General features: G+C 38.6%; 15 non-coding genes across 15 annotated transcripts; 12 read left to right on the forward strand and 3 right to left on the reverse strand.

Moving 5' to 3' along the window:
• The first annotated feature begins 205 nt into the window (after window positions 1–205).
• On the forward strand, window positions 206–297 carry Trnay-gua (transfer RNA tyrosine (anticodon GUA)). Its single transcript is given in 2 exon segments — window positions 206–242; window positions 262–297. It is a non-coding gene; the product is annotated as a tRNA-Tyr (tRNA).
• Window positions 298–627: 330 nt separating this feature from the next.
• On the forward strand, window positions 628–700 carry Trnaa-agc (transfer RNA alanine (anticodon AGC)). Its single transcript has one exon. It is a non-coding gene; the product is annotated as a tRNA-Ala (tRNA).
• Window positions 701–1,205: 505 nt separating this feature from the next.
• Window positions 1,206–1,277, reverse strand: Trnad-guc (transfer RNA aspartic acid (anticodon GUC)). The gene has a single exon. It is a non-coding gene; the product is annotated as a tRNA-Asp (tRNA).
• A 304-nt stretch (window positions 1,278–1,581) lies between these two features.
• Window positions 1,582–1,673, forward strand: Trnay-gua (transfer RNA tyrosine (anticodon GUA)). The gene is given in 2 exon segments: window positions 1,582–1,618; window positions 1,638–1,673. It is a non-coding gene; the product is annotated as a tRNA-Tyr (tRNA).
• A 330-nt stretch (window positions 1,674–2,003) lies between these two features.
• On the forward strand, window positions 2,004–2,076 carry Trnaa-agc (transfer RNA alanine (anticodon AGC)). Its single transcript has one exon. It is a non-coding gene; the product is annotated as a tRNA-Ala (tRNA).
• An 882-nt stretch (window positions 2,077–2,958) lies between these two features.
• Trnay-gua (transfer RNA tyrosine (anticodon GUA)) lies at window positions 2,959–3,050 on the forward strand. Its single transcript is given in 2 exon segments — window positions 2,959–2,995; window positions 3,015–3,050. It is a non-coding gene; the product is annotated as a tRNA-Tyr (tRNA).
• Window positions 3,051–3,378: 328 nt separating this feature from the next.
• On the forward strand, window positions 3,379–3,451 carry Trnaa-agc (transfer RNA alanine (anticodon AGC)). Its single transcript has one exon. It is a non-coding gene; the product is annotated as a tRNA-Ala (tRNA).
• An 882-nt stretch (window positions 3,452–4,333) lies between these two features.
• On the forward strand, window positions 4,334–4,425 carry Trnay-gua (transfer RNA tyrosine (anticodon GUA)). The gene is given in 2 exon segments: window positions 4,334–4,370; window positions 4,390–4,425. It is a non-coding gene; the product is annotated as a tRNA-Tyr (tRNA).
• A 330-nt stretch (window positions 4,426–4,755) lies between these two features.
• On the forward strand, window positions 4,756–4,828 carry Trnaa-agc (transfer RNA alanine (anticodon AGC)). Its single transcript has one exon. It is a non-coding gene; the product is annotated as a tRNA-Ala (tRNA).
• A 504-nt stretch (window positions 4,829–5,332) lies between these two features.
• On the reverse strand, window positions 5,333–5,404 carry Trnad-guc (transfer RNA aspartic acid (anticodon GUC)). The gene has a single exon. It is a non-coding gene; the product is annotated as a tRNA-Asp (tRNA).
• Window positions 5,405–5,708: 304 nt separating this feature from the next.
• Window positions 5,709–5,800, forward strand: Trnay-gua (transfer RNA tyrosine (anticodon GUA)). The gene is given in 2 exon segments: window positions 5,709–5,745; window positions 5,765–5,800. It is a non-coding gene; the product is annotated as a tRNA-Tyr (tRNA).
• Window positions 5,801–6,130: 330 nt separating this feature from the next.
• Trnaa-agc (transfer RNA alanine (anticodon AGC)) lies at window positions 6,131–6,203 on the forward strand. The gene has a single exon. It is a non-coding gene; the product is annotated as a tRNA-Ala (tRNA).
• A 505-nt stretch (window positions 6,204–6,708) lies between these two features.
• On the reverse strand, window positions 6,709–6,780 carry Trnad-guc (transfer RNA aspartic acid (anticodon GUC)). The gene has a single exon. It is a non-coding gene; the product is annotated as a tRNA-Asp (tRNA).
• Window positions 6,781–7,084: 304 nt separating this feature from the next.
• On the forward strand, window positions 7,085–7,176 carry Trnay-gua (transfer RNA tyrosine (anticodon GUA)). The gene is given in 2 exon segments: window positions 7,085–7,121; window positions 7,141–7,176. It is a non-coding gene; the product is annotated as a tRNA-Tyr (tRNA).
• Window positions 7,177–7,506: 330 nt separating this feature from the next.
• Window positions 7,507–7,579, forward strand: Trnaa-agc (transfer RNA alanine (anticodon AGC)). The gene has a single exon. It is a non-coding gene; the product is annotated as a tRNA-Ala (tRNA).
• The last annotated feature ends 214 nt before the right edge of the window (window positions 7,580–7,793 follow it).

Consider the following 7,793-nt stretch of genomic DNA (forward strand, 5'->3'; position numbering starts at 1 on the left):
ATATGTTAAGCGCAACCGATCCGTCATTCTACTTTTTTGTTCTCGCTACTACTCTTGCTAATTGAATTATCTAAATGAATTATCGCCCCTCCTTCCCCTAATAATGTTTCAGATCCTATTGATGGTGCTTTTTGGTTTTTATTACTAAATGTCCTATACACCCAAATACGTATAAATCATAAATTTTAACCATTTGCATACAGACCCCGTGATAGCTCAGTTGGTAGAGCGGAAGACTGTAGTGGAATAAGAAAATCTGACATCTTTAGGTCGGTGGTTCGACTCCGCCTCACGGGATATTTTTTGGCCCTATTTTACTCTGAAATATTACCATTGTTCAAGAATTTTTAGCGAAAGCACATTAGCGACTTTTTATGCATGTATGACGTTTCAACCTTATGCATTTTTTGCGACTGACCGCCATAGCATTAGTAGGCATACCACTTAATTGTCCTAAATCTAAATATATTTTAGTTAGATCTTTGATTTCTTTTTCCGTGATCACTTAGTTCTCACTGTCTACAAATATAGCTCTCGAGGCTAGTCGGGACTGTAGTTAGAACCGCTAAAATGATTGAATGACACCTGTACGCATAAAGGCGTTATTTAATGAAACAGTAACCATCAGGGGGACTAGCTCACATGGTAGAGCGCTCGCTTAGCATGCGAGAGGTACCGGGATCGATGCCCGGGTCCTCCATTTATTTTTGAATATCGCCAACACTCAATTTTTCTGTAGTTTTTCAGCATTGAAAATGAAGAGAGTCAGATATGAACGAAATAGGGAATTGTGTCGTTTCGAGTATAATGCCCTGTGCTTACACGAATCCTTCAATCATTGAGATTCTCGTGTTTTTTTTAATGTAATTTGTTCGTTCCCTCTATTTCTATCGTCACATTCGGGATGTATAATAAAAATGTGTAATCTGTCGTGTAGGATCAATGATGCAATGATAGTCGGATTTAGTAAATCTAAGCGCCTTTTTACAAATATGCGCATGAATGCAAATGAATACACGTATTCGAATGTTTGGAAAGTGTTCAAAACTTAACTCATCGTCTGTTGAAATGAACTGGAGATGCTACGGCATTAGCAATATGAAAATTGGTTTCAAACCCTTACGTAAGGAGTATCCGGTATAACTATACCGGTCAAATTGACAATTAAAAAAATGAAAATTCAAAGCCAAGTAAAAAATAATGTCCTCCCCGGCGGGGAATCGAACCCCGGTCTCCCGCGTGACAGGCGGGGATACTAACCACTATACTACCGAGGACTTAGTGACGTCCACCATTTTTAGGTACTTAATATTCACTGCTATCTTGTTACTATATTGAACGCATCCGCAAATTCATAGTATTGATTGCTGTAGGCGATATGTTAAGCGCAACCGATCCGTCATTCTACTTTTTTGTTCTCGCTACTACTCTTGCTAATTGAATTATCTAAATGAATTATCGCCCCTCCTTCCCCTAATAATGTTTCAGATCCTATTGATGGTGCTTTTTGGTTTTTATTACTAAATGTCCTATACACCCAAATACGTATAAATCATAAATTTTAACCATTTGCATACAGACCCCGTGATAGCTCAGTTGGTAGAGCGGAAGACTGTAGTGGAATAAGAAAATCTGACATCTTTAGGTCGGTGGTTCGACTCCGCCTCACGGGATATTTTTTGGCCCTATTTTACTCTGAAATATTACCATTGTTCAAGAATTTTTAGCGAAAGCACATTAGCGACTTTTTATGCATGTATGACGTTTCAACCTTATGCATTTTTTGCGACTGACCGCCATAGCATTAGTAGGCATACCACTTAATTGTCCTAAATCTAAATATATTTTAGTTAGATCTTTGATTTCTTTTTCCGTGATCACTTAGTTCTCACTGTCTACAAATATAGCTCTCGAGGCTAGTCGGGACTGTAGTTAGAACCGCTAAAATGATTGAATGACACCTGTACGCATAAAGGCGTTATTTAATGAAACAGTAACCATCAGGGGGACTAGCTCACATGGTAGAGCGCTCGCTTAGCATGCGAGAGGTACCGGGATCGATGCCCGGGTCCTCCATTTATTTTTGAATATCGCCAACACTCAATTTTTCTGTAGTTTTTCAGCATTGAAAATGAAGAGAGTCAGATATGAACGAAATAGGGAATTGTGTCGTTTCGAGTATAATGCCCTGTGCTTACACGAATCCTTCAATCATTGAGATTCTCGTGTTTTTTTTAATGTAATTTGTTCGTTCCCTCTATTTCTATCGTCACATTCGGGATGTATAATAAAAATGTGTAATCTGTCGTGTAGGATCAATGATGCAATGATAGTCGGATTTAGTAAATCTAAGCGCCTTTTTACAAATATGCGCATGAATGCAAATGAATACACGTATTCGAATGTTTGGAAAGTGTTCAAAACTTAACTCATCGTCTGTTGAAATGAACTGGAGATGCTACGGCATTAGCAATATGAAAATTGGTTTCAAACCCTTACGTAAGGAGTATCCGGTATAACTATACCGGTCAAATTGACAATTAAAAAAATGAAAATTCAAAGCCAAGTAAAAAATAATGTCCTCCCCGGCGGGGAATCGAACCCCGGTCTCCCGCGTGACAGGCGGGGGATACTAACCACTATACTACCGAGGACTTAGTGACGTCCACCATTTTTAGGTACTTAATATTCACTGCTATCTTGTTACTATATTGAACGCATCCGCAAATTCATAGTATTGATTGCTGTAGGCGATATGTTAAGCGCAACCGATCCGTCATTCTACTTTTTTGTTCTCGCTACTACTCTTGCTAATTGAATTATCTAAATGAATTATCGCCCCTCCTTCCCCTAATAATGTTTCAGATCCTATTGATGGTGCTTTTTGGTTTTTATTACTAAATGTCCTATACACCCAAATACGTATAAATCATAAATTTTAACCATTTGCATACAGACCCCGTGATAGCTCAGTTGGTAGAGCGGAAGACTGTAGTGGAATAAGAAAATCTGACATCTTTAGGTCGGTGGTTCGACTCCGCCTCACGGGATATTTTTGGCCCTATTTTACTCTGAAATATTACCATTGTTCAAGAATTTTTAGCGAAAGCACATTAGCGACTTTTTATGCATGTATGACGTTTCAACCTTATGCATTTTTTGCGACTGACCGCCATAGCATTAGTAGGCATACACTTAATTGTCCTAAATCTAAATATATTTTAGTTAGATCTTTGATTTCTTTTTCCGTGATCACTTAGTTCTCACTGTCTACAAATATAGCTCTCGAGGCTAGTCGGGACTGTAGTTAGAACCGCTAAAATGATTGAATGACACCTGTACGCATAAAGGCGTTATTTAATGAAACAGTAACCATCAGGGGGACTAGCTCACATGGTAGAGCGCTCGCTTAGCATGCGAGAGGTACCGGGATCGATGCCCGGGTCCTCCATTTATTTTTGAATATCGCCAACACTCAATTTTTCTGTAGTTTTTCAGCATTGAAAATGAAGAGAGTCAGATATGAACGAAATAGGGAATTGTGTCGTTTCGAGTATAATGCCCTGTGCTTACACGAATCCTTCAATCATTGAGATTCTCGTGTTTTTTTTAATGTAATTTGTTCGTTCCCTCTATTTCTATCGTCACATTCGGGATGTATAATAAAAATGTGTAATCTGTCGTGTAGGATCAATGATGCAATGATAGTCGGATTTAGTAAATCTAAGCGCCTTTTTACAAATATGCGCATGAATGCAAATGAATACACGTATTCGAATGTTTGGAAAGTGTTCAAAACTTAACTCATCGTCTGTTGAAATGAACTGGAGATGCTACGGCATTAGCAATATGAAAATTGGTTTCAAACCCTTACGTAAGGAGTATCCGGTATAACTATACCGGTCAAATTGACAATTAAAAAAATGAAAATTCAAAGCCAAGTAAAAAATAATGTCCTCCCCGGCGGGGAATCGAACCCCGGTCTCCCGCGTGGACAGGCGGGGATACTAACCACTATACTACCGAGGACTTAGTGACGTCCACCATTTTTAGGTACTTAATATTCACTGCTATCTTGTTACTATATTGAACGCATCCGCAAATTCATAGTATTGATTGCTGTAGGCGATATGTTAAGCGCAACCGATCCGTCATTCTACTTTTTTGTTCTCGCTACTACTCTTGCTAATTGAATTATCTAAATGAATTATCGCCCCTCCTTCCCCTAATAATGTTTCAGATCCTATTGATGGTGCTTTTTGGTTTTTATTACTAAATGTCCTATACACCCAAATACGTATAAATCATAAATTTTAACCATTTGCATACAGACCCCGTGATAGCTCAGTTGGTAGAGCGGAAGACTGTAGTGGAATAAGAAAATCTGACATCTTTAGGTCGGTGGTTCGACTCCGCCTCACGGGATATTTTTTGGCCCTATTTTACTCTGAAATATTACCATTGTTCAAGAATTTTTAGCGAAAGCACATTAGCGACTTTTTATGCATGTATGACGTTTCAACCTTATGCATTTTTTGCGACTGACCGCCATAGCATTAGTAGGCATACCACTTAATTGTCCTAAATCTAAATATATTTTAGTTAGATCTTTGATTTCTTTTTCCGTGATCACTTAGTTCTCACTGTCTACAAATATAGCTCTCGAGGCTAGTCGGGACTGTAGTTAGAACCGCTAAAATGATTGAATGACACCTGTACGCATAAAGGCGTTATTTAATGAAACAGTAACCATCAGGGGGACTAGCTCACATGGTAGAGCGCTCGCTTAGCATGCGAGAGGTACCGGGATCGATGCCCGGGTCCTCCATTTATTTTTGAATATCGCCAACACTCAATTTTTCTGTAGTTTTTCAGCATTGAAAATGAAGAGAGTCAGATATGAACGAAATAGGGAATTGTGTCGTTTCGAGTATAATGCCCTGTGCTTACACGAATCCTTCAATCATTGAGATTCTCGTGTTTTTTTTAATGTAATTTGTTCGTTCCCTCTATTTCTATCGTCACATTCGGGATGTATAATAAAAATGTGTAATCTGTCGTGTAGGATCAATGATGCAATGATAGTCGGATTTAGTAAATCTAAGCGCCTTTTTACAAATATGCGCATGAATGCAAATGAATACACGTATTCGAATGTTTGGAAAGTGTTCAAAACTTAACTCATCGTCTGTTGAAATGAACTGGAGATGCTACGGCATTAGCAATATGAAAATTGGTTTCAAACCCTTACGTAAGGAGTATCCGGTATAACTATACCGGTCAAATTGACAATTAAAAAATGAAAATTCAAAGCCAAGTAAAAAATAATGTCCTCCCCGGCGGGGAATCGAACCCCGGTCTCCCGCGTGACAGGCGGGGATACTAACCACTATACTACCGAGGACTTAGTGACGTCCACCATTTTTAGGTACTTAATATTCACTGCTATCTTGTTACTATATTGAACGCATCCGCAAATTCATAGTATTGATTGCTGTAGGCGATATGTTAAGCGCAACCGATCCGTCATTCTACTTTTTTGTTCTCGCTACTACTCTTGCTAATTGAATTATCTAAATGAATTATCGCCCCTCCTTCCCCTAATAATGTTTCAGATCCTATTGATGGTGCTTTTTGGTTTTTATTACTAAATGTCCTATACACCCAAATACGTATAAATCATAAATTTTAACCATTTGCATACAGACCCCGTGATAGCTCAGTTGGTAGAGCGGAAGACTGTAGTGGAATAAGAAAATCTGACATCTTTAGGTCGGTGGTTCGACTCCGCCTCACGGGATATTTTTTGGCCCTATTTTACTCTGAAATATTACCATTGTTCAAGAATTTTTAGCGAAAGCACATTAGCGACTTTTTATGCATGTATGACGTTTCAACCTTATGCATTTTTTGCGACTGACCGCCATAGCATTAGTAGGCATACCACTTAATTGTCCTAAATCTAAATATATTTTAGTTAGATCTTTGATTTCTTTTTCCGTGATCACTTAGTTCTCACTGTCTACAAATATAGCTCTCGAGGCTAGTCGGGACTGTAGTTAGAACCGCTAAAATGATTGAATGACACCTGTACGCATAAAGGCGTTATTTAATGAAACAGTAACCATCAGGGGGACTAGCTCACATGGTAGAGCGCTCGCTTAGCATGCGAGAGGTACCGGGATCGATGCCCGGGTCCTCCATTTATTTTTGAATATCGCCAACACTCAATTTTTCTGTAGTTTTTCAGCATTGAAAATGAAGAGAGTCAGATATGAACGAAATAGGGAATTGTGTCGTTTCGAGTATAATGCCCTGTGCTTACACGAATCCTTCAATCATTGAGATTCTCGTGTTTTTTTTAATGTAATTTGTTCGTTCCCTCTATTTCTATCGTCACATTCGGGATGTATAATAAAAATGTGTAATCTGTCGTGTAGGATCAATGATGCAATGATAGTCGGATTTAGTAAATCTAAGCGCCTTTTTACAAATATGCGCATGAATGCAAATGAATACACGTATTCGAATGTTTGGAAAGTGTTCAAAACTTAACTCATCGTCTGTTGAAATGAACTGGAGATGCTACGGCATTAGCAATATGAAAATTGGTTTCAAACCCTTACGTAAGGAGTATCCGGTATAACTATACCGGTCAAATTGACAATTAAAAAAATGAAAATTCAAAGCCAAGTAAAAAATAATGTCCTCCCCGGCGGGGAATCGAACCCCGGTCTCCCGCGTGACAGGCGGGGATACTAACCACTATACTACCGAGGACTTAGTGACGTCCACCATTTTTAGGTACTTAATATTCACTGCTATCTTGTTACTATATTGAACGCATCCGCAAATTCATAGTATTGATTGCTGTAGGCGATATGTTAAGCGCAACCGATCCGTCATTCTACTTTTTTGTTCTCGCTACTACTCTTGCTAATTGAATTATCTAAATGAATTATCGCCCCTCCTTCCCCTAATAATGTTTCAGATCCTATTGATGGTGCTTTTTGGTTTTTATTACTAAATGTCCTATACACCCAAATACGTATAAATCATAAATTTTAACCATTTGCATACAGACCCCGTGATAGCTCAGTTGGTAGAGCGGAAGACTGTAGTGGAATAAGAAAATCTGACATCTTTAGGTCGGTGGTTCGACTCCGCCTCACGGGATATTTTTTGGCCCTATTTTACTCTGAAATATTACCATTGTTCAAGAATTTTTAGCGAAAGCACATTAGCGACTTTTTATGCATGTATGACGTTTCAACCTTATGCATTTTTTGCGACTGACCGCCATAGCATTAGTAGGCATACCACTTAATTGTCCTAAATCTAAATATATTTTAGTTAGATCTTTGATTTCTTTTTCCGTGATCACTTAGTTCTCACTGTCTACAAATATAGCTCTCGAGGCTAGTCGGGACTGTAGTTAGAACCGCTAAAATGATTGAATGACACCTGTACGCATAAAGGCGTTATTTAATGAAACAGTAACCATCAGGGGGACTAGCTCACATGGTAGAGCGCTCGCTTAGCATGCGAGAGGTACCGGGATCGATGCCCGGGTCCTCCATTTATTTTTGAATATCGCCAACACTCAATTTTTCTGTAGTTTTTCAGCATTGAAAATGAAGAGAGTCAGATATGAACGAAATAGGGAATTGTGTCGTTTCGAGTATAATGCCCTGTGCTTACACGAATCCTTCAATCATTGAGATTCTCGTGTTTTTTTTAATGTAATTTGTTCGTTCCCTCTATTTCTATCGTCACATTCGGGATGTATAATA

This window comes from Mytilus californianus, unplaced genomic scaffold (genome assembly GCF_021869535.1).
Source record: "Mytilus californianus isolate M0D057914Y unplaced genomic scaffold, xbMytCali1.0.p SCAF_57, whole genome shotgun sequence".
Lineage (NCBI taxonomy): Eukaryota > Metazoa > Mollusca > Bivalvia > Mytilida > Mytilidae > Mytilus > Mytilus californianus.